Below are 26,455 nucleotides of genomic sequence, written 5' to 3' on the forward strand. Positions count from 1 at the left end.
TACTGTAGTCCAAGTGGAAAATGCTAGCTCATGACATGGAATAAAGACGAGTATGTGAAAACTGCAGGATGCCTGAAGGGAGTCATAAAGATATGGGCCCAAAGAAATTGTTCTTCAGGCCAATCTGCCTGGATGTGAAGGATGATGTGGGAGTGGTCGATCAATCTCCCAGAGGGGGGAGTATAGAGGAGGAGCCAAGTACCCCCACCTCAATCGACCCGCCCCTTTTACCTGTATGCTGGAAACCAGAGTATGTGACGTATACAGAACAGCTGAATCGACAAAGAGCAGAGTATCAGTCCAGTACCAGTGAAAGGGTCAGTACCTAAGAGAATCTGGGAGCCAAGGTACCCATTGAGAAAACCATATCTGCATACAAAGAAATATGATGGCCATCTGAATGAAATTCCTGAAGAAGCAGAGCCGATAAACGGCAAGGATGAATGGGAGTACCACTAACCATTGCCAGTATATGTTACATGGAGCTGAAGAGGAAGTACATACAAGAGATGCAGTGATTAGAGAATGCAGATATTCTATGAGGCAAGAAAGCAACAAGGATAAGTAACACCTTGAGCTCAAGGTGAAGAAGCTTATGCCACAGTGTTAGGCAGAATCATATGCAGTACCCTTTGGGAACACCACACACAATTAAGACTACAAGTGCAAGTACAAATTCACCTTTGGTACAAGCCTGTACTACACAGTAAAGTGGTAGCGATGGCTGTGCAGCCAGACTTATCTCAAGATTAAAGTGAGAAGTATCAGAAGTTACACAAAGGACAGCAGTTACTATGGTTCAAACGAACACTGCCTCAAGGTTTCTGAGTAAAAGAACATACATTTATTTTAGTTTTTCAGTTGTAAAACAATTCACTAAGTAAAGCAGCAGAAAAATCACACTCTTAATATACTACACACCACCCACTGAATTCTGGACAAGTTAAGCTCAAAATGAAGTGTGAGCAAAATGACACTCCAGCAATTTAGAAAGGGAGGGAAAGACAAAGTTATACAAAATTAATCAGCACCAACAAGTAAGTAGGCAGGGTAATCTAGAAAAGGCTTGCTACAATGAGGATTTAAATCAATAGGCCTGGGCCAATGTTAATGGTTCAGAGTCTCTGCAGAGGATCACACAGTTCAGAGTAGTTTGCGGTTAAGTCTTTGCCAAGAGTTCGAAACGAAGTTGGTCAGAAGAAAAGTTACTTAAAAGAGTAGAGAAGGACACACCCTCGGATTGGTGAAAGATTTCAAACACTTTCACCACGGTCGGACGGAACGAACAACCGGGTTAGAATAGTATCCTAAATGAAGAAGAAGGCTGTAGCTGAGGCAGAAGTTCCTGGCAGGTCCTGCTGGCTCACAGTTCCTGAGGCGACTGTCAAACTGACACGAAGTAGGGAGACTGGAGGGTCCTGCACTGCCCAGGGAAGAAACCAGCAGCAGAGCAAAGCAACGAATAAAAGGTGTGCTCCTTAAAACCCAAACAGGGTCCGAGCCTCCTGGCTATCCAGTTCACTACAGCGATCTACAGCAACTTCGACCAGGGGAGGGAGGCCTTGCTTGGTGTTGGGTGAACTGGTTGGTCCCACCAGCTCAAGGGAAGAAGATTCCTTGCAGATCTTCTCTGTCATCGAAGTTTGGAGATTTGGACCCGCAGCACGGCTTCACCGGGAGGTTCAGTTGTGGTAGTGGTCCTCTTCTTTCAGCTTCTCTTCTGTTCTCTCGATCCAGTGGCGACTCTGCCTTCCTAGTCCCAGAGACCTGCTTTTTATCCAGTTTTCCCCCATTCACACAGCCTGGCTGTCAATCACACAGCAGGGTGGCTGTCCTGGCAGGCCAATCAAACCAGTGTGACTTGGGTTTCCAAGGGAACCCTGTGCAGGGGCCCTAAAACCCCTCCCTCACATCCTGTCCCCCCAGACTCTCATGCGCCTAAGGAGGGCTTCTGTGCAGAAGCCCGGCAAAGGACGGCGAACAAAGGAACCAAACCTGGTTTGGCGCGCAGAGTAAAACACGAGAAAGACCTTTACAAAAAGAAATGGCGAATAAACCCAGCCAGACCAAAATAAAAGTAAATGGGGTCCAGCGGGTTTAAGTTCGAGGCTACCAAGTCTAAAATAGTACCAAGGCTATTTACATAGACCATGGTAGGAAACATATGGTATATACCACTGCCACCAGCCAAATCTTAAAGAAAGGAGAACAAAACAATGTTCCATGAGAGACAGACAAAAAGGGATCACTATTAACCCTTTCCAGTACTCTATGTAAGATAGTTTGTACTGGGACTGTGAATTTAAAAAGACTAATAAAGTCAATGGCAACTTTACAAGTTCTGAGAGACAGTATTCAGTCCCAGAATATGGAGTTGAACGTGGGAAGTCTGAAAACGCCAACCCTGTGTCACTGCCATATGGGTGCTGTGTAACACACAGTAAAAAGATGATGCCTATGGAGTAGGTGAAGCTCCACAGTCTGTGAACACAAACATGTTAAACACACACAGCAAAACACATGTAAGATTGGGGAAAAAAGGCTCACACTCTTACCAGGTGAACATAATAAATCCTAGATATCTAGCAAAGCTGCTGAGGGACTCAGAAGGTAAGGGAAATTAGCCATTCTGGAGAATTCACCCCAACACACAGAAACAGATGAAGACATTAAATCATTTTACACGTGTACAGATGCAGAAGAAACGCAAGCAGCAAAGTAATCGTGAAGCTAGCTCTAATCTTATAGTAAATAGAATGCGGCAAGCACCAACATATACATATATAGGAATGAGAGAATTATGGATGTTTCCACTAAAGATATTATAGCAGGTTGGACATTAGCAAAAAGGCTTCAGTTCAGTGTGTCACAGTTAAAAAGCAGAAATTAAATTACAAGCAGAGTATCAGTGAAAGGCGAGGCTGAGCGAGCCAAGAATCCAAGGTCTTATTAAAACTGGAGTGAACTGACTTTGGATACAGAATTGTGAGAAACAACAACCCTCCTGTTCAATAGGAATGAACATAACAAGGAAGACGTCAGAGGTCTATTAGAAAATAATATTAAATACACAAAAAGGCTCAATTTTATGGTAGTTACATGGAAGCATGAAGTTGGATGAACAAGATGGTCACAACTGCACATGAACGCAGACTGTGCTTCTCACTCTCTAATTTTCTCAGAGCTAAGAACACTCTCAACGATGAACTTCAAAGGCCTAATTGACAGTAGCCCACTGAGGTGATGATGTATTATTGATATGCTAATTAGTGGGAAGCTAAAGTTAAGGCAACCTCGCCAGCATCTGGATGGCCAGCCTGCAGGCTGCTAAGGTAGGTGGAAAAGTACTGAAGGTGGGTAGAGTGCCAACAAATTGTAGAGGACCTGCATATTCAGGGGTCCTATAGTGTGTAAACCAATGGGACATTGTGTATTTAGTGACGTTCATAGTGGTCATTTTTTAGGGAGGGCTTAGTTGCCACGCATGATGTTAAGTAACCAATCACATAGTTACACATTTTAGAATAGTATGGATCAGATACTTAGAAGTTCAGTCAAAACAAATAGCCCATGCTTATAAGTCTTTGTATTTTGCCACGTAGGATAATGTTAGTACACATGTGATTTAGACGACATTGATGACACATTTTGCTTATAAAAGTGCTGTTGTTTCTTAAAGTATTTTGAGTTTGAAGATCGAGCGATTGCGTTGATGTTCGTTATGCTACCTGTTTTAGATCATTGACATTAAAACTGTCTTCCTTTTGTCATCTTCCTGAGTCGGCTCTATTATTGATGTATGAGTAAGGTCTACATCCCAATCCATCTCGAAGGTAATTGCTGCTCATCGAACGGGCTGGACTATCCAGTTCAATATCTCTATAATCCCCATTCCGGAATTGCATGCTCCGCCTCTCACTCTCCATAAGGTTTGTGTTCAGCATTGAATTTGCATATATATAAAATTATTACCCCATCAAGTTCAAAATATTTTCCCAGTGGGTGCTTTTCATACCGTAATACCCTTAAGCAGCCCCTTATTTTAGCTGTAATCCAGGAGTTTGATATCCTCGCGTCAGCATTCCGTTTCCCCAAATACGGTTGCTATTTTGAAAATAATTTTATGCACGCGCGTGGCTATGCCCCGCCCACCGCTCACATTACTGGTTGGCCTAAGGTAATCACTGATTCCTTCCTATACACAGCTCAAAGCCTATCTTTGACCCCAGTGTTTGTCATAACCTTATGACTTACTTTTATTTCTTGTATTTCTTCTTTCATTTGATCCAAGTGTGAACTATGTGATGTGATCACACGTATATAATGTGAATCAAAATTCGAAAATGCATTTTAGCTCATCAGAAAACATAGAGTCCATTGTTGGAATGTCCATATTAAGTTTACTGTTCTAATCCTTGCATAAAGAGTCTTCTACGCATCTAAAACTATTGGTCTCCCTTGAGGGTTATTCATTAACCCTGCTCGAATATTCATAGATTACTTACCCTTGGTTTTATGTCATTAAAATTAGAAACAACAATTTAGCTTGTCGGAAAACATATAATCCGTTGTTGGATTGTCCATATTAAGTTTACTGTTCTAATGCCTACATAAAACGTCTTCTATGCATCTAAACCATTTGGTCCCCCTTGAGGATTACTCATTAAACTCTGCACAAATGCTCATAGATTACTTGGTTTCAGTTATTATTAAGTAACTTCTCTTCATAACAATGCCAGTTTTTCATTATCTATATTTAGACCAATTTCCATAGCCCGAAATTGACAGACGGTTCTTGCCTCTGTTTGCCTCAGTAGGCGTTCCTTGTTTCCCCCTCTCTTATTCAATGTAACTTTCTTAAGACCTATGAAGTTAATCTCATGCTTTTCGTGCACCTGATGATGCTTTTGCCAGTGTACGGCCAGGGGTAATCTAGGATCCTGGCTGTGGATAGAGGAGATATGCTCCCTTATCCTGGATTTAAGCAGTCTACTGGTACTGCCAATGAATACTTTTTTACAAGCAAATTTCAATGCATAGACAACATAGTGTGTTTTACAATTAATAAAATCCTTAATGTGTAATGTTATTCCACTTGAATCAACAAAATGCTCTGTGTTCTCATGCGCAAATCTGTACATCATGCAAATACCACATTTGTGGCAACCATGTTTCAGTGAATTCAGCTAAGTCGTTGCTCTTTCTGTAGCAGCTCTTGGTAGAAAAGATGGACTGAGTTTGTTTTTCAGCATCTCTGCTCATCTGAAAACCACCGTCAGTCTCTCATCCAAATTCTTCACTAAATCCTTGTCCAATAATAAGAGATGCCAACGTTTTTTGAGAATCTCTCGAAGCTTATGGTGGTTCTGACAGCATTTAGTGATAAAATTAACTTTTGTGGTCAGTAGTGAAGCATTTGGATGAGAGACCGACAGTGGTATTCCAGTCCTAGAATGTATTGCAGTGTAATTTGCCCCCACTTCGAAGCACCCCAAAACAGCAGACCATGGCTTTGGGAGCTGAAGGAGTTTCAATGTGGATGTGTCAGGGTATCATCGCCGGCCCCTCAGAGACCAGGGCTTGCCTGATTGGCCCAGGAGGGGAGCGCCGAAGTGGCACCGCCAGGAGATCCCAGTTGCCCCTGGTTTTGCCTCCTGGAGGTACAGGTCTCTCCCCTCACTGCAGCCTCTCCTGTATTCAAAGGTCCAGTGTGATGGTTCCCTCCCAGTTTCCCAGGGTCTCTGCAGCTCACCTGATCTTCCTCTGCCATCTCAACACCTTCCAGCATCCCCAGCTCGCTCAAAGTGTGCTCTACTGCTTCGCGTTTTATACTTCCTGGGAGTCTCAAGTAGAGTCAGGTGTGAGTATTTAGAAAAGGAAGCATGACCTTGCCTGGCCCCATTAGCGGGACAGTCCAGTCTTAATATGGCATAGTCTTTCTTCTGTCTCCCAGTGGTGTTGTGCGAGATCTTCATTCTTTCAGCTCCCCTCTTCCCCGTCATAGTGTTTGTAGAGAAAGCCAGTGTGGAGGGATTGTGGGATTTGTGGTTTTTCTGATTAATTAGGGAAAAACTGTGTGGGGTTTTGTCCAAATAAACAGGTTGAGTGTGCAATGGTAAATAAATGTGTTGGTGTGGTATTACAGAAAGGAATGGGGGCATAATGGAACTGGTTTGACAATATTCTATTTCAACTGAAGGAATGTCGGGTAGGGGCATATCTGAGACAGGGGGATAGTCCTGTGGTTGCAATAAACGAGATGGTAATTAGAATTTTTTTTCTCCTGGTTCTCCCATGCCTCTTTTCTGATTTGGTGCTTGTGGGAATTAGGGGGGAGTACCAGGACAGGATGTAGAATAACTTATAAAGGTGGAGGAAGTGTCAAAAAGGGGGAATACTGCATCTCACCATCGGATGTCTCACCACCATTCCCTGAGGACCCCTCTCCCAGATGATCCTCCGGCAGTTGTTCACCCCCAGGGTCTGGATCCAAGGGCAATGGCCGTGCCCTGCCGATCTCAGAAAGAGATCCCCAGGGTTCAGACAGTAGTGGGCCTCATTACGAATGTGGTGGAAAGGCAACAACAGAGCTGGTAGTGCTACTGGCACTGTTGTTACCTCTCTGCCACATTACGAGTTCTGCTTGCCAGTGCCGGACTGCACGTGTGGTCTGACCATGCATGCAGACCGGCACCCGCAAGCAGAACTCGTGATTGCACCGACACCATTACAAACGGTGCCGGTGCAACCATGCTCCCGACGCCCATTCTGCCCTGTGGGGCAGAATGGGGATCGGGAGGCCGGCCCATACCGGCACCCGCGAATGGGCAATTACCGGCCCATTCATCTCATAATGGGCCGGTAATGGCCCATTTGCGGGTGCCGGGGCCGGTAGCGAGTTTGGCGGTAGCCGTAGCGAATTTGCGGTAGCCGTGCCCTTAATAAGGGCACGGCTACCGGCAAACTCGTAATGATGCCCAGTGAAACACCTTCAGGTTTCACGCAGGTGGCAGCAACAATACTAAATGTTTTGATAGCATTTTAATTTTCTGTCAATTTTGATTTGATTTTCTATGTACTTGGTACAGTATTCAAATCTAGCATGTTTGTATCTCTTCCCAAAATCTGTAAGACTGACATATAATTTATTATCGGCCTGTGTCTCAGTGTGGTATTGACACACTGTAGCAATCACTGAATCAGCAATGTGTTCACATATTGAACTATTCTGAATCCGTTTCAATGGGATAGACAGATTTCAGGTGGGCCCATAAATGCTTTGTTGATATAAAATGTTTTTATGTAGAGTTGAACACCTTCCATTTGAAATATTGAAATATCTTATATAATCTCTTTCTGAATTGCCTTCGAATCCTATGACTTTTGTCACAATTCTTCTTTGAATCTTGCTGTAAAATTCAACATTTGCACCCAATATCTAATACATTTTCTTGGCAAGCACAACCTCTCCAAACACTGCCGTGAGATGCCAAGCTCCCTCCCTTCACTTGGACACTTACTTCAATTAAGGGCTCTATTTCCACTCCACCAGTTCTGAAGACCAGAAATCAAAGTCAGTAAGGGGTCAGCCCTTACTGACTTTGACTTCTGGTCTGCTAGTTTAAATCGAGGCTGGTGCAGGTGAGTTACTGCTGCCCGAAGGCACTCAGGTGAGTTTTAGCAGCAAGCATACAAAACAGAAGACACTCTATATTTCAGATTTGAAGGTTTGAAGCCCACTGGTGTAGTGTAACCAATGGTCATGTGCACAACACTTTGGACCTCATTACACGTTGTCCGGTAAAAATCGGAATTTAACGGCATGGCGCTATCAGCGTGTCCGCCCTCGCAAGAGGCCGCTAATAGCGTCCCATTACGAGTACGCGGACACGAGCATAGCGCCATGCCGTAAATGACCGCACCGCCCTGCCGTTAAATCCCCCAAGATGCCCCTTACTGTCATCGTCCAAACCGTCGATAGCCCCTCTGCCGTCCCGCCACCTGTAAATAGCGGTCACCGCTATTACCGGTCACCGTTACAAAGCGGAACCGGAAATTACGCCATCGCACAGGAACGGCAAAGAGCACGGCGGCCATCTTTAAAAACACAATCCATTGCCATCCTCTGCATCCAGGACATATATCCGGGGAACTCCGACCAGGAACCATACCGGATAGCCCGAAGATGCCGAAGGCCCTAAAAAAACTGCAGAACGCCAGCGCAAAGAAAGATTCTCCAATGAGGAGCTTCTGATGCTGACCACCACACTTGCTGCCAATGCAGAAGTAGTGTTCGTGAATGACATGCGGAGGGAGGCCCTCCTTAAGAAAAAGGCCATCTGGGACGAAGTTGCACGAAAAGTCAGTGCGGTGGGCACTACCACCAGGAGTGTAAAGGACTGCTGCAAGAGGTGCGACGACCTCCGGGTCCGTGTGCGTAATATATTAACAGTGAACCGCAACATGGCAATGGGCACAGGAGGTGGTGCAGAGTCCCCATTGAAGCTGAAGGAGTGGGAGGAGATATGTGCCTCCACGATTGGGGTCGAATCGATCGAAGGGGTCGGAGATATGGCGCATGGCGTGCCCATTACATCTGATGGAGGTGAGTGAATACACCAAACAATGCGCAGTGAAGGGTTCCCCAATCATGTGTCCATATGAATGCCGTGGATCAAGCCACAAACAGACATGCATGCATCACCAAATAGCTGTCCAAGACGGGGCCACTCATGCATGAGCCAGCCAACATCCCCATTAATTGCCTCCACACTGAAGAGCCCCAAATGCATTGGACGGCATGAAGTATGGATCCTGCATAAGTCAGGTCGACCCATAGATGATGATTTACCCCTTTTCTCACCCCTGCAGGTTCACACACGGATAGTGAGGAGGCACGCACTTCAACACCTACTTCTGCACTCAGGAAAAAGGCCAGAAGGGATGCCACGGGGGACACCACCACATCCTCTAGGGGACCCGGGAGGAGTGACTTGGTTCAAAGGGAGAAAGGCAACAGGAGCAGCAGTTCCACACAGCCAGAGGCCATGCCTGCTGCCGTCGTGGCACCCACAGGAGTGTGCCTCCCAGCTAGTGAGGGCAGCATTGGGGAAGTGCACTCTGCTGCCACCAGCTCTACGGGTGAGGCAGCAGCCACTGCCCCAGGTTCGGATGCGGAGGTAGAACCTGCCATTGAGGATCAGAGTCAAAGCCCCATACCGACACGCACATCACTGTCAAGCCCGATCTTCTCACCAGGTCCGTTTAGCCAAGGTGGAACACCCACCCACCCACATGATGTGTCATGGGGCACACAGATATCCACACCTGATGACAGTGCAATGGATCCAGGCACATCAGCCATGCCACCGGCAGCCGACATGCAACATGGGCTCTCAGCTGTGATACAGAGGCAGACCGAAATCACTGCTCTAGTAGGGCAACATGTGGCGGAGACAGGGCGCCTGAGGGAGGACATTGGTGCATTTGCACAGCAGACAAGGGAGTGCATGGAGGCATGCACCACCCGCATCTGCACTGAAATGGGCCTACTAAGACAGGCCATGAACCGCATTGCAGATGCAATTGAGCGCAGATGCCCACTACCAACCACGGATGAACAGGGCCCCGCCTCCTCAGGGAGTTCACGTCACACTAGCCCCCTACGCCGGTCCATGCACAACCTGAGACGCCTCACATCGCAGGCACCCGAAGACGGAGCAGGCACTGACAAATAGGGCCATCAGGGACTATCGGCCACATGTGGGGAAGGACACAATCACGCCTGGAGGCTCACGTGGGAGTGTTGTGGGGGGAGGGGGTTAAGGGTGTATTCGGGGGTGTTGTGGGGGGTGGGGGGTAAGGGTGTATTTGGGGGTGTTGTGGGGGTAGGGGGGTAAGGGTGTATTCGGGGTGTTGTGGGGGGAAGGGGGTAAGGGCGTTTGCACAGTTGGGGACAAGCACTTTCTGTTCATGTTTGAAATACACTGTTCTGAGGTTGAAACACAGGCCTGGTCTCCATCATTGTGTATGTGTGATTTTCTTTGGGACAGGGGCCTTTGTGGGCTTTAAAATGGGCACAATGGCAACAATGCACATCTCTCTATCCATGATATCCCACCTTTGTACCTGATGCTATTCCAGATTCAGATGCTGACGCAGATCCTGTCCCGCCGTGCCATCGCCTCTTGCATGTCCTGGCGGGGCACTTCACCCATACTCATCCACATCCACATCATGCTCATCTGGTGGTTGCATGGTGGCATGGGCACATTCTATCCGATGAGCCTTACACATGCCATGGTCATCTTCGCCTTGAATCCGGGGGTTTGTTGGCTGCCCTTGTGGTATTTCTGGGTGCCCTGGTGGTGCTTGCTGCGCCAGTCTTGCCCTCCTCCTACTCCTCCTCCTTCGTCTCATCTGTGCTGCCTGTTGTTGTTGTTGCTGCACTGCAATAATGTACACAAGCCCATGTCATGCTGCTGGTATTGGGACCATCTTGCTGTGGGAAGGGGTGTGGGAAGGGATGTGGTGTGCTCTTTAGTACTGCCTGTCTCCATTGCCTCCACCTGTGCTGATTGTGTCCACCTGTGGCAGATGGGAACACTGCTCAGGTCTGTTAACGTGTGGTTTTCGATGCTGTTATTAGCGCCATGCCGGTAACTGCTTTTTGGGTCTTTGGGATGCCGGTATTGCCATGTACGCATGGGTTGTGATTGCGTGCTATTAGCGCCATGGCGCTATTTACGGTGTGGGGGTCGGGCGCACAGGGCACCGCCGCTATTAGTGGCACTGTACTTTACGGGTGCGCTAATAGCGGTGGGTCCGGGTCGTGATCGGCTTGGGAAAATAACGTTGCCGGTATTTCGTTACCGGTAACGGTATTCCCTTACCGGACAACGTGTAATGAGGCCCTTTGTATTAAAAAGTTTCATGCGAGTCGTTTTTCTATAATGAAAAAAGTTGCACAATGCTTGTAAATAATCAGCTTGAATCAGTTAACCTGGGTGTATCATGTTGAAGCTGGAGTATGGCGAATACCAAGGCATCTCAATAATATGGTTATTAAACCATGATAAATATGAATCATGAAAATTGGTACTCATTACAAGTTTGGCGGTATTCTGGTAGTAAATCCACTGGAATACTGCCTAACTGGAATTACTGTTAGTGCCATTTGATTTGTGGATTTACCGCCAGATTATAAATGCTTGTAGGTGGTGTCAGTCCTCTTAATTGTAGTCCATAGGACTCTGTGGGGATTTTGGGCAGAATTGTCACTGGTGGAATTGCTGCTGGCGGTAATTCCATCGATTTTGCTTAGATTTATCAGTAGGGTGGAGGATCTACCTCCAGCTTCTGCTTACCTCCAAACTCGTAGTTGGGCAGTGTGGTATTGCAGTGATAACAGAATTACATCCAGATTACGGCAGATTTTTATCACACTGCCCAACTTGTAATGAGGCCCATGTTTAGTAGTGTAATGTTATGGGCCTCATCACAGCCATGGTGGTATCCCGGTGGTATTCCACTGGGATACCGCCAACCCAAGCAGCATAACCGATACTCAGTCTGGTGCTATTAGTGCCAGATCACGAGTAGCGGTATGGCAGTAAATCCCATTCCCCGTTGGCTCTTTTGACCCAATGGGGTTTTTCAGCGCTATTAGTGCCGGCGCGATTTGCATTAGCACCCAAAAACGGGCAGATTGTTGATAATTTTACCTTCAGAGAAAAGCTGGAGGTCGAACTCGAACTTTCCACCCGTCTCATGATTGAGCGATCCCTTAAATTCGACAGTAATTGTGTTAGTGCCGCATTTAAGGGGATGCCACCCGACTCGTGATGAGGCCCCAAGTAATGTAATACAATGCATTGTTTTCCATGTAATGTTCTGACTACTATCGGCCGAACTCCCAGACAAGTTTAAGCCATTTGAGGACATGACAATGGCAATTAGGCACTATTCAAATGTCACATAACCACAAGATCAGTATAATGCCATAATCTAACAGCAGTGCTATTTTAAATGCTTTTTGTTTCTAAAGAAAACTCTCAAATAACATATGAACGGACAGTGCATTTAAAAAATGGGACAACTGAAAGTTTACTTCCAATTATGAGAATCCTGTACATTTGTGAGAACAAATTTGCACACATGCCTGTGCACACAAATGTATGTATTGTTGTTAAGTCTAACTGCCCGTAAGTAGAGTTGCTTAGATACGGGCATTAAAGAGCGTTTTGTTCTGACTGCACCTTCACTCTTACCAATGGTGACATCTTTTTCTCTCCTTAACAATTTGGCTTGGACTTTGTATCTCAAAATTGGATGTGTTTCTTTCTTTTTTAACAATTGTTATTGATTTCATTATTTTTTTCATTTTCTACTTTTATCTCAACTGTCTTAAAAATGTGCTCTTGCTTCTCTAAGGGAATTGATGTTTCTTTTTCAATCTGATCCTGTGAGATGAGTATTTGTTGACTGCGATAGCAAGATGGTTTCCAAATAGACTCACTATTCCTTTCCCTTTCTCTGCAGAAGACACTTTCTTTCAGTGGAAATGGAAGCTAGGTGGTTCAGTTGATGTTCTGATCTAAACTCGGATTTCTTGTTATTTTGAAACATTGGATAGGTTGCTTGTTAATGAAAAACGAAAACCTTAGCAAGTCAGCAAACCTGAAGGGCAACATTTAGAGTGTATTGATATTGTATTTAGATTGTTCTAGTCATCTACGAATTATTGTGTTCAGCTCAAGGAAAGGTTAATATTTAGACATAAAAATGAAGCTAGAAGTTAAAATCCAGTTTTGCTCTACTGAATCAAAACATCTTTATCACAATAAGTTTTCAGAGATTGTCAAAGATCATACATAGAACTAATGGATCATCAATTCATTAATTCTATAGTGCCAGTGAAGTGTCCGGTAACGCCCCCAGGGCCTATAGTTACAGGCCATAGAGTAGCAAGGGCCTTAACGAAGGCTCCGGGCATTACTGGACTCAGTAATGGCCTGCCAGCGAGGGCCCTATTGCCATTAGTTCCCCGGCCGGTTAGACCAGGGTACTAATGGCCTTTTTTTCCATCGCAAGACGCGTTGTGTTTCGCAGCTGGAAAAAAAAGGGAAAATAAATTGCCGTTGCGGACTGGGAAACAGTCCATTTTCCCTTTCGGTGGCGGCCATAGTAAAGAAAGATTTTTTTTTTCTTTACAGCGGCCATTCAAGTTAATGAAACAATGTAAACAAAAAAAATAACTGCCATGGAACAGGGAGAAGGGACTATAAGTAGTCCCTTCGCCTTTTCAAAGGTTGCCCGTATAAAACATTTTTAAAAAGGAAGTCCAGCACGAGCGGCATTCCGCAACGTGTGCGGGCTTACCGGTATGGTAAGGCTCGCAAACACGCCAATATGTGCGTTTGTTTCAATTTTCATTAGGCGCGCCGGGTACTGATGGCAAATAAGGACAGCTTCTTCGCTCTTCTAATTTTATTCAAACTGTTTAAAGATATAACTGAGCGGAACGTGTGTATACTTAAATCCAATATGGCCATGCTTTATTTTCAGTGGGTTGATCGAGAATAAAACTTGAAGTAATAAAATACAAAATCCAACTATCATCCACATGGAGATGCACATTTTGGAACAAGTTATGTCTACTGTGCAAAGCCCAGTTTATGGCAGATGGAGCCCTAGTGAACATGTCTAGTCCATGTTGCACAACATGCTAACAGTACTACATGAGTGGAAATAATTGCAGAATACTATTTGCAGATTTGAGGCAAAATCCACCACATCTGCCTGTGCTATGGAATTATGATTTTTGGCCCTGCCAGCCGGTCATATTAGGTGAAGGCAGAAAGTGTTGGGGCCATTAAGATGAGCTAACATTCTGGCCAATCTAGATGCTGGAATTTTGCTCATGGCATTCCAGCCAATCGAAGTACACAAACCATTCTGGCCTCCTGCTTGGCTAGAATGTTCAGATGATAAGTGCTGCCATCTGGCAGTAAATATACATAATGGAATTGTGGTAATTCTGCTTTGCCGAAAAAGTGGAACCAGGGGGTATTCTGGTCCACTGGTGATCATTTCCCAGATTCACTACACATTTGATGCTAATTATAAAAAAGGAGGTATTCAGAATACTCCCTGCATTCGCTGACTGCCTGATGAAATGTTCACAGTGTATTATTTACAGTTCACACACAACAAAGACGCAATTAAGTTGATTTCTTCCTCTCTTTTAGGGAGAATTCTCCAGAATGGCAAATTTCCGTTACCAGTTGAGTCCCTCAGCAGCTTTGCTGCATTTTTAGGATTTATTTTTTCACCTGGTAGGAGTGTGAGCCTTTTTTCCCACTCTTACATGTGTTTTCGCTGTGTGTTGTACATTTTGTGGTCATGCACTATGGAACCTCACCTACTCCATAGGCATCATCTTTTTTACTGTGTCATGCAGCACCTTTAGTGCAGTGACACAGGGTCGTCCTTTTAGACTTCCCTCTTTAAACTCCATTTTCTGGGACTGACTACTGTCTCCCAGAATATGTAAAGTTGCCCTTGACTTTACTAGTCTTTTTAAACGTACAGACCAAGTACAACCTATCTTCCCATAGAATACTGGAAGGGTTAATAGTTATCCCTTTTTGTCTGATTCTCATGGAACTTTATTTTGTTCCCCTTTCTCTAAGATTTGGCTGGTGGCAGTGGTATCTACCATTTTTATTCTACTGCGAGCTATGAAAATAGCCTCGGTATTGTTAGAGGTTATGGTGGTAGCTTCAAACTCTAACCCGCTGGACCCCATTTAATTTTATTTGGTTTCGGTTTGGTTTATTCACCATTTCTTTTTGTAAAGGTCTTTCTCGTGTTTTACTCTGCGTGCCAAACCAGGTTTGGTTACTTTGTTTGCCGTCCTTTGCCAGGCTTCTGCACAGAAGCCCTCCTTAGGCGCCTGAGTGTCTGGGTGGACAGGATGTGCGGGAGGGGTTTGAGGCCCCTTGAGCAGGGTCTCCTTGGAGACCCAAGTTGCACTCTGGTTTGATTGGCTAGGTAGGTGTCCTGCCAGGACAGCCACCCTGCTGTGTGATTGACAGCCTGGCTGTGTGAATGGGGGACAACTGCTTAAAAGCAGGTCTCTGGGACTTGGGAGGCAGAGTCGCCACTGGAACGAGAGAATCAACGAGGAGCTGAAGGAAGACGACTGCTGCAACTAACTACTGCACATCCCAGTGAAGCACTGCTGCAGGTCCGAATCGCCCGAAACTACGATGACAGAGAAGATCTGCAAGGAATCTTCTTCCCTTGAGCTTGGTGCTTCCAACCAGCTCACCAAACACCAAACACCGGCCTTCCTCTCCTGGTCGAATTTGCTGTGCCTCGCTGCAGTGAACTGGATAGCCAGGAGGAACGGAACCTGTTTGGGTTTTATGGAGGGCACCTTTTATTCGACGCTTTGCTCTGCTGCTGGCTTCTTCCCTGGGCAGTGCAGGACCCTCCAGTGTTCCTCCTTGTTGTCACCTCTACAGTCACTTCAGGAACCGTGAGCCTGCAGGAACTGCCAGGAACCACCGCCTCAGCTACAGCATTCTTCATTTAAGGTACTGTGCAAATCTGGTTGTTCTTTCCTTCTGACCGCAGTGAAAGTGTTTGAAATCTTTCGACTATCCGAGGGCTTGTCCTTCTCTTCTCCTTTGAATAACTTTTCTTCCGACCAACTTCTTTTTGAACTCTTGGCAAAGACTTAACCGCAAACTACTCTGAACTGTGTGATCCTCTGCAAAGACTCTGAACCATTAACAATGGCCGAGGCCCATTGATTTGAATCCTAGTTGTAATAAGTCTTTTCTAGATTGCCCTGCCTATCACTTGTTGCTGTTGTTGATTTTTGATAATATTGTCTTTTCCTCCCTTTTAAATTACTGGACTGCCATTTTGGTCACACTTCATTTTGAGTTTAACTTGTCCAGAATTGATTGGGGGTCATTGTAGTGTATTAAGATGATTTTCTGCTGCTTTATATTAGTGAACTGTTTTATGATTGATGGTGTAAATAAATGTATATTCTTCTACTCAAAACCCTTGAGTCAGTGCAATTGTTGTCCTTTGTGTAACTTCTGATGCTGCTCACTTTACTCTTGAGATAAGTCTGGCAGCTGAGCCATCGCTACCACTTTACTGTGTAGTACAGGCTTGTACCAAAGGTGAATTTGTACTTGCACTTGTAGTCTTAATTGTGTGTGGTGTTCCCAAAGGGTACTGCATATGATTCTGCCTAACACTCTTGGCATATGCCAAAGTAGAAATCGATTTGGAACTGACAGTGTATATTTTTGCAGGCATAAACATAGAATGAGTAGGGTTTATGATCAGTTCTAGATGAGACATATTCCTGGCATATACATTGGCACTCTTGCTGTATCGCTGGGCTGTAACTGCACAAGCATTACCGTTGATTGCGCCAGCTTGAGCCACCGCACGTTTCAAAGTCCTCACTTCTGATCTTAAATAATCAGCCACAGAGAACACATCTTGAATACCCTTGGTGAAATTGGACACCAGATTAAAACTATGTTCAAAATTACTGCACCCATTTCATGCTTGATAGTATTACAGAGTCAAAATCTCAAACTACAAGAGGGTCTTCTCTTTGTGTTTGACCTTCAGTGGTGAATTAGTCAGAGAGCCCAATATTTTGTAATGATTCTAGAGAGGAACATTTTGTGTTAAGACATAATGAGGAGAATATGTGGGCCATTGCATTTCACAAACGCCTGATTCCGGGAAAGCTGGAGGGTAGGCCTACTACTCCATAGTGAATCGGTGCTTGCAGGGTAAAAGATAAACTGCCTTCTTGAAGGGCAGGATGATCAATTTCATATTTATCAAGTTCATCAGCCGCTTTTGTTTTGAGTAATCTTTCACTTTGAGCCATACAGAGCTATTCCTGGGGATCTTCACAGGGAGGGTAGCTTCTTTCCGTTTAGTAGACTGCCCCACTTTAACATCTTCCAAAAAAGGCTTCATTTCCGAGATTCACTGAGTTGCCTCTCAAAAAGAGGGACTGCAAAGTGCAGATTCTTTGGGCAGAGGCTGGGGGAGGGTGTATTAGGAGCCCTATGGATGTCCACGAAAGCAAGTACCAGGGAAAACAATTACAAAGTTTATTAAACAAATAGTAATAATACAGACAATAGTGGAAATGCCAGAGTCTCACTAGGACCTCCACATCATTTACTAACTTAATCCCTCTTTCTGCTCCTGCTCCTCTGGTCGTGATAAATCAGCCTTTTTTATACGGTGTTCTGCATTCATTATCCCAGGCAACTCCTCAAGCAAGCCAGTATGAAATACAAAGTCAAGTAGTGGTCAAGAAAGCTAGTCTGGCTGCTATCCACACATACTAAATCCTGGTGGTAGCAACTAACAGAGTGACCTGAGCCAAACTGCACCAAACAGTGCCCCACAGCGTCCTTTATGCAGACATGGCCATGGGGCTTGGAAGAAGGCCCTTTGTGGTCAGCATTGGGAACGCTATGGCAGTGATGTGCTGCATGCACACTGTACCTCCCAGGTCACGGCCCCAGCCTCAACATTGTCCCACACTCAGCAGATCCAACATCACTGAACAGGATTGTGTCTTATGCAAGGATGAGTCTCGCGCAAACTTAAGATGCCTTTTACCAAACTGAAAAGGGAACGTTTAGCAGTAGTGTGGGCTTGTGAACATTATCATCTGTTCCTCTTTTGAAAACAATTCATTATCACCACTGACTACCAGGAGCTAATGACAATATATGGGAAACCAACTGCACAAATACCTCCATGAATAGACAGATGCGGATTAAGACTGCAAGACGACTGATTCACCAAAATGGAGAAGCAGGGGAAGGATTCAAATCACACAGATTTTCTATCACATCACCCTCTGCCTTCACAATCCACAATGCCATGAATAACAGATACGTAAATTACGTGATGCACCAAGCCCTTCCCACCATAAAATCCATTGAGGAAATAAGACAAAAACAGATGAAGATGTAACATTGAATGCCACCAATGCATGTCTAAGGACCAGAAAATGGAAACATGCCAAATAACCAGCAGCAAATAATTCAACAATAGATACAAACACTACTACTCATGAGAGATGAACTGTCTTGTCTGTGTTAAATTCATAATTACTACTCAAAGGCACAAACATAGTAACACCTTCTCGGTAACCGCTTGATCAAGGGTGCTTGCAGTGTTGGCACTGCCAAGACCCATCAGGACCCATCAGAATGCGTCAGGACCTGCCCCATCTACCGCCGTACACCGGCTCTCACCTTGGACATGCCCCAGGACTTTAAAAGCCTCTCTGGATCCCCACAGTGGTGAATCAGACTTGGTAAATGGCGGTAGTGGTGTTGGGCACCGCCAGGAACCATCAGGACCTGTCCCATTTACCATCGTACACCAACTCTCACCTTGGTCATGCCCACCAGACTTGAAAATCCTACCAAGATCCCCACAGTGGTGAAGCCCGCTTGGTGTTAGGCGCAGTGGTGGGCAAACAATGCACCTTTGCAGGATAACAAAGGTATTTCGAAGGGGTAACAAAGGCTTTTTTCAGGACAACCAACAGGCTTAATAATTCTTGTGGTTTTGCAAGGCAGGCAAAGGGGGAGAGTTGGACTAGGGTAGCTCTTCAAGCTGTTGGCCGTTCCCTACCCACCCTTGTAGTTGTGACCGCAGTGCTGTTTTAGCTGTCGCACCCTTGTGCACTCTGCCGGGTGACTCGGCCTGAACACTTTGCTACCCCTCTTTTTGCTTGTCACCATCCCATCATTAGAGTCAAGAAACTGACTAACCAAAATAAACACATTGAAACGGAAAACCCCAGCAACCCCCTCGCTCCCCCCACTAATCTCCCCCACCCCCAAGTGAAGCCAAAAAGAGGAATCACAGCCCTATGAAACCATTGTGGGAGTCAAATAACCTTATTAATGAAATCAAACACTTCTAGGTTACGATCAATGAGCCTGTCACTGCTGAGGTTCAGGGCGGTAAAGAGGCCCACAGGAGAACATGTAGCAGGTGTGCCAATAACTGCAGCATCATCAAGGGTATGTGCCTTGTCCCTGATGAATCACCTATGCCCCAAAAACCTGGCGGCACGTCACAACCTCAATTCCAAGGCAGAACTAACTTTGAAGCTGCTATACCAAGTGACATAACAACCAAGACACTTAGCATGATTGATATCCAAGTGAAAACGAGTAAGGACCCGTTGGCTAAATTTTAAGTTGCTAAACTCGATAAACTGGAAGAGAGGAAGTGTTACACCATACCTGCCGTTGTACACACCTTGGGCACGGGTGGGGCCAGCAGTGGACTCTGATACCCCGAGGCCAACACCAGGCAAACAGAGCAGCTTCCATCTGGTGACATTCTGAAGGAGGATGTGCAGGGGGTGTGCATGAGGGTGTGCTGTTCGCTAGAAATTGCGACTTGGAAGGTTGCTCAGAAGTAGTGGCTAGCTTGGCGCAGGATGAGACATCGAAGCATGTAGTCTCGACCCCCATCACATCCATCCCCCTAACGAGCAATACAGGTAGCGATAGTAGCGACTGCACTGGGGGTAACCCCTTTATTATACACCAGACCTCTACTCTGGAAAAATGTGGTTTTATGTCCTGCACTGGCACCTCTGGTTCGCCCAGCCACACCACTTCTTCAAATCCGCCTATTGCTAACACTCCTTCGAGTGTCTGGAAACAGCGGGCAGAGAATGTTTATTCTCGCCTGTTGTTCCAGCCACCTGATTGGCTCAGCGCCCTTCCTGAGGTGAAAATTCAAATTCCACCATAAGGCATCAAGTGCACGTTATTGGAAGAAGGCGGGACATGCAGTCATTTGTGAGACGAATTGTCACCAATCCATACGGTGAAGATCAGGCTTGACCATCTCTATGGCCATAGATTGTATGGGAGATGCTGCCATGTGGGTGCTGTTCATGAGTAGCGTAGGTACCATCTTGGAGAGGGGTAGCCTAGTGACAGCTGTGTGCGAAGGAGGGCAGAATGTCAACGATAGGGCTTCAAATGGTAGGTGATCCAGACTTGTGGGGACAATGTGTATACTTTTGGCAGTAAAGATGTTTGGAGTTCTTGTCAAGCGCTCATGTGTGGTGTGGCGGTTAAAGCTTCTTGCTCAGGCTGCCGAACTCGAATGCAATAAAGGTCAATGGAATTCAGCTCTGAAATATTGGCCCTGAGAAAGAGAACAGTATCTTCAGCTCGCCACATGATTGAGACACCCATTATTGAAATCCCTTATACAGGTCATGCCTTAAAAGGCTGGCATACACGTTTTGATCGCCTGTCTCTTGGTACATCAACCTTCGCCATGTGTTGAGAAATGCAGAGAAGTTGGCGTTGCACTTCGGTTGCCTCTCGAAAACCTAATCCATATCAAATCTCCCCATTGCTACTGCCTTCTAGAGATATATCCCCATTTCTCCCCCCTCTGTCACCCAATCTACAGAGTGATCTGGTTCTGGGAATTCTCATCTGTAGGCATTGTAGCGCATGTTGGTGAAGAATACTGGTGGACTGTCATCAGAGGCGTTGCTAGGGGGGGCTGAGGGGGCTATAGCCCCTGGTCTTTTGGTTGTAGCCCCGGATAGAAGCTCAGGGTCTTCCACCAAAAGGCTAGCTAGCCCCAAGTCCCGACAGCCCAGATATTAGCGTAGCCCCTGATCTTTTCCAGACCTAGCAACACCCCTGGCTGTCCTTGACAGCATACAGTAAAGTATCACCATGCATCTCTCGCAAGAATACACATCACAGTGCACTTTCTGACAGCCAGAGGCTCTTGCACATTTACTAAAACCGGAGACAATGTACTGTGCAGATGTAAGCATATGTGTAATGGGCACAACACAATCATATTTCTACCTTCAATTGAATATTCTTGTGGGGCACACATTAACTATTCCAAAATTATTCATTCACTCTGACTGAACTTGAATTATGATATGATGTGAGCTCAGGGACTTGTAATGCATTATTTTACTTTGTGATGGTAACTGCCAACGATCCTTTGATATCATGCGTCACTAAGGAGTGCATGCCTGTTATGTGGGGAAATATTGGCAGTTGGCTCTGGGTATGTCTGCCCTGCTGGGATTCCAGTATAATGGTCCCTGCCTATCATTCCTGCGTTTGGAAACACAAAGGTGAGACACGCATGTGTGCATTTATTTCCCCAAGCCCATGTGTTATTTCTTTACCACAATATGGGTGAAAGTGTTGTGGTGGCGTAACAGCTCACAGGCCACTTCTTTGTGCTAGTTGTAACCTTTCTCAGCTTTTTTGTTTGTGTCCAATATTTGCATTGCAGGCTTTGTTTATGTATGCATTAATTCATAATTATTGTCATGGGGGTCACATTTTCCATTTTGTGTTTATTTTTTAACCTGCATCACTTTACTAAATGTATTTTCTTTTTAATATCTCTGCTGGCATCCTTATTTGATACCACACATATTCTGTTTTTCTTTTCCTCTCCCAGTATCAGCCTACAATTCCCAGTATGCAAAAGAGAGGCGTAGACAGGGTAGGGCCTGAGTGGGAAAGGCCCACCCAAAATCTGTAAATCAGCAGCACTGTGTGGGCATTAATAGACGTTAATGTCACTCCAGTGGGTCCAACTACATTAGCTTCAACCCTCACGTGTTAGACAATCCTGGCTACACTTCTGATGCAAAGCATTAAGACACCCTGAATGGATGAACATGGCCACCATGACATGGAGCATGTTTGTCAACTATATTACTTGGTGGCATGCCATACATATGCTGTATGTAGCCAGCACAGTAACGTTATTAAATGTTTACATTGTGCGAGCTGAATAATGAAGACACGTTCCATTTCTGGCCCCATAACTGCCCGCATCACATTTTCATTTTGCCCTATGGTTGGGTTCATGTTAAGTGGGAGCACTCTTTTACCGTGGTCCATCTACAGGCAACAGTTTAAACGTTAAACGTTGAGTTTGGCAATCCTCTTTCACAAAAACGTGCTCACACAACACGATAATAGAAGTACCATTTTCGAAAGCAACATTCCTAATGGAATCGCCAAAAGGGGAGGGAATTGCGCAGAAAGGCTTTTAAAACTGCGTTGCAGACACAACGTCCTCATCCAATGAATCAACCGTAAGATAAGCCTGAATTGCAATCACAAAACAAATGCTCCGAAACACTCTTAACACATTACGGAAAAAACACACACCTGAATCACCGCCCATCTCCTTTAAAGCAGCCATTACAAGAACATTGTCTTAGATTCGGCGAAGATTATACTTTCTGCAGTTTCTCTGAAGCATTCATTACGAAGGAACACACTTTTGGGAGAACTTGGCGAAAAGGATTGTTCTCTGCTCTTGAGACATTTTTTGTTCTAAAAGTCTATTAATTCAACCATCTATCAGAAGATCTGCTACTTTAATGCAATGATCCACTTTTTCTTAAAACATCTGTGAGTCAAGCACATTTACATCAGTCTCCATGAACTGGTATATATATCAGATCTCACTCTAACCTGCTCAAATGTATTGACGTTTAATGCATCAATCTTGGTTGACACATTAACTCATCCGTTGATTTACTTTGGTAAACTTTCGCTGAGGCAATACTGAAACACCCAAATAAAACCCTAAAATCGGTTTTGAGTTAGAAATTATTTTTGAAAGAGGTGAGCTGAAAGCACAACAACTATCTATTTGTATTTATTTGAAAAACAGGGATGTCAATTTCAATCAGAAGTGACTTGCAATAACACATTTACTGATGGCGGAAATGTGTAAAAATGTTAGGACATATACCAGGGACAAAACAAAACAAACAGAAACAACATTTATATAAGAAAACAGGTGACCTACACAGGTAACATTAACCTAAGGGGGCAAGTGCTTCAAACTAAAGAGGAGTTCTAAATAAATATACAAAATTACATTATTAAGCATCAATGAAGACAGTTTTGGAGTCAGGTAGGGAGGATGGGGGAGAGGGCAGAGGGAGCACCCTCTTTAGCAAGTAAGTGAAGTTTAAGCCAAGCTTATATATATATATAGCTTTAATTGTTAATGGCTGTTGGTTCCAATCAAGTGGGGCGAGTAGGGAGAAAGAGGGCAAGTGAGATAAGCCACAGGCAGGATATAGAACAGTGAGGTTGAGTGCACAATACAGAGATCTCCAGGCTTTGAGGGAAAGAAACATGTCAGGTTTTTAGGATATCCCCTATTAATATTCATGAGATAAATTTGCACACAATGGGCCTCATTCCGACTCAGGCGTTAAGGGGTTTACGGCACCGTAAACGGCACCGACCCTTAACGCCTGATTACAAGGTTCCCTTTGCGGGATGGCTGTTTAACGCCTGCTTTTTGCAGGCGTTATAAGCCATGCCGCAAAGGTACCTTGGCGATAATTACGGCACCGTAATTTACGGTGCCATAATTATCGTCTTTCCCCATTCCCATTATGCCCTATGGGGCAAAAATGGGCAAGGGGCCATTGGTGAATGGGGAATTACTGCCTCACTCACCTTGGAATGGGGCAGTAATTCCACCATCCACCATGGCGGAATTGCAACCTTAGCGGCATGGACCATGGTGCTAATAGCACCATGGTCCTCCGCCAAGGTTGTAATGAGGGCAAATGATTCTAAACGTATGCACATTTCTTCTCATGAATATTAATTAGAGATATCCTGGAAACCCATCAGGATTCTGGCTCTGAAGGCCTGGAGTTGGACAACCCTGGAAAAAAGATCAGAGGGAATAAAATGGTGAGTAAACTGAGATACAATCCTACATGTACTGAAAAGGAAGACCATTGATAGCTTCGGACTCTAAGAAAGCACCTGCCAAACACCTGCCAATTTGTATTAATACAATCCATAAAAAATCTTGCATTTTTAAAACACATATAGGCTGGAATCTGAATACAAATATTAAAAGAACAATAAAATAGCAGGTGGCAATTAAAAGGAAGGCCATCCTGAACGCTAAAGATTTTAGCAGGACTTCAAACCATGTAATCACCAAAAATTGCTCATTAAATTTAGTTGAAACCTATACTAAACAAAAGCTTTCTATCCATTTGTTGTACTTACTTCAAATATTATCCTTCCCAGAACACTGTTAGAAACATCTTTGAAACAATACAATCATTATACATTTTGTTATACAGTCACAATCATAAACCATTGAAATATTTGCAAAGAAGAGATGCCCCCTTTGCCGGGATAAGATAATCTTTTGGTGAGCAGCCACCCCACATGTGTGTCTTTTTACCTATCACGGTTATTCCTAAAAGCAAACCAAATGCACAGCACCATTCACTCTACAGGATATAGAGGCAAATCACTCCCACAAAGCATTCATTTTTAGACATACTTAAAATAACTTGCAGAGTAGACTCTCAATGCAATCTCCAAGATGGAGGTTGGTGCATAATCTCATAACATGACTTGTTTGAGCGTATACGTGCTTTGTAAGCGGATTCAATTCAACACTACAGCTAAGTCAATGCCTAGTCTGGGATGCTGAGGGAAACCCTTATTGATATATTTTTATGTCCAGTTTGTTTACTCTGGATGAAAACCCTTATATAACACCCCTCTCTTAGAATCCCCCTGACCCCACTGAGCCAAGAAGTAGGTTTATTTTGCAAATTAAAAGATTTATTTGAAAATTAAACTATATATATATATATATATATATATATATATATATATATATATATATATATATATATATCACACTTTTATAATAAATTAATGTTTGATAGCACACTTGTGAAGATGATAGTGATCAACAATGGATAATGTTACAGTGGTACACTCTTTTTGATGGCTTAGAAGTGATAAGAGGATAAAGTAGCTGAGAATGCTTTTATGGCTTCAAGGACAATGCAATGATGAATGAAAATGCAGTACGGAAAATAAACTTGATCTGGCTTCAACAAAAGACAATGTAATCACTTTTCTTTGACAATTCACCCCCCCCCCCCAATATGCAAGGTAAAGAGATGGGAGACACACAGTTCTCAGGAATGCAATCAAATATGATTCAGTTCCCCCTAGCAAGCTTAGAGGAAAACAGGTAGGAGTTTTAAACACAGGCAATATCCTTTTAAATGTGGTGGCAATGAAGTGAAAAATATACTCAAATTGCTTTTAATTCCCTATAGGAGGTTCAGGGTGAGTGAGAGATACTTTAAATTAATTCAGGATCATTTTAGCAATGCTCTATGAATGATTGTCAGGTTACACACGAATTTCAGCAAGGAAAGCAAGGACAAATATTTTTACACGTGGCTGAAATTAAGCAAAAGGTCAAATCGCGGCAAATTTAGTCGCGTGCGTCGAGCGCAATTACGGAGGCACGATAAGGAGTAGGAAGTCAGTTCTAGGCTCGTTGGAAAGCCTAGAATCTTAGCTTTAAGATGACAGTTAAAACTCGCTCCAAACGGTTCCGGAGATACGGTCGATTTAGTAAAGGTAGTTTTTCGGATTTGAAATTTTAAAGCTCAGAATGACAGATGACAGTTTTCAGTTTTAAAGATGACAGAATGACACGATTCTAAGAGGCAGTTCTAATAGGCTAAAATGTTTTGGATTAGATTATTTTAAACTAAGAGATTGGTTTTGGCACAGTGCTAGCTGGGTACTCACAATATAAACTTAGACAGGAATGCGGCTTCGTCACCGATCGGGTCAGGATTGGCTGGACTTCTGCTAGCGGTTCTTCACAGCGGTCTGGTCTCTGCTTCTTCTCTCAGCACTGCACAGTTCTGGTCTCTCTGGATCTCTGGCCTCTATGGATCTCTGGTCTCTCTGGATCTCTGGTCTCTGGAGATTGATGGATTTGAAGTCTGGAGTCTCCCGGCAAAGCGTCCCGCAAGAAAGTGGAAAGTGAATGTCTCTGTCATGATCTCTGCTTCCAAAAGGTCAGGGTTTTCCCAACTCCCTTGGAAGCAGATCCATAACCCAGGTTCCGAGTGCCAACCAGTCCTAATTGGGACCTTTTGGACCCATTACTGGCGCCAGTGGCACCAGGCTCATAAATATGCCCAGTCCCAGCGCTGGAAGCGCCGGGCTCATAATGCTTGGGTGGACTTACCTGCAGCAGACCATGCTGCTTACTTGCCTGCCAGTTGAGCCTTTGATCCTCTTCTGTTTGGAACTACTTTTCCTGTTGGGTGGGACAGGAGCCACTCCCTAGATTCAGAACACTGGAACTCTTCTGGAAAGCAGGAACTCTTTTCTTACCTAGGCGTGGCTGTGGAAGGAGACACCTAAGCACTACAGGAGGCTATTTAAACCACACCCGATGGATGAATCTTGCTTTGCGTTATTCTGCATCCTCTGCAGCAGAACGCTCATCGTGTCTTCTGCATCTG

This window comes from Ambystoma mexicanum, chromosome 4q (genome assembly GCF_040938575.1).
Source record: "Ambystoma mexicanum isolate Mex_15411 chromosome 4q, UKY_AmexF1_1, whole genome shotgun sequence".
Taxonomy (NCBI): domain Eukaryota; kingdom Metazoa; phylum Chordata; class Amphibia; order Caudata; family Ambystomatidae; genus Ambystoma; species Ambystoma mexicanum.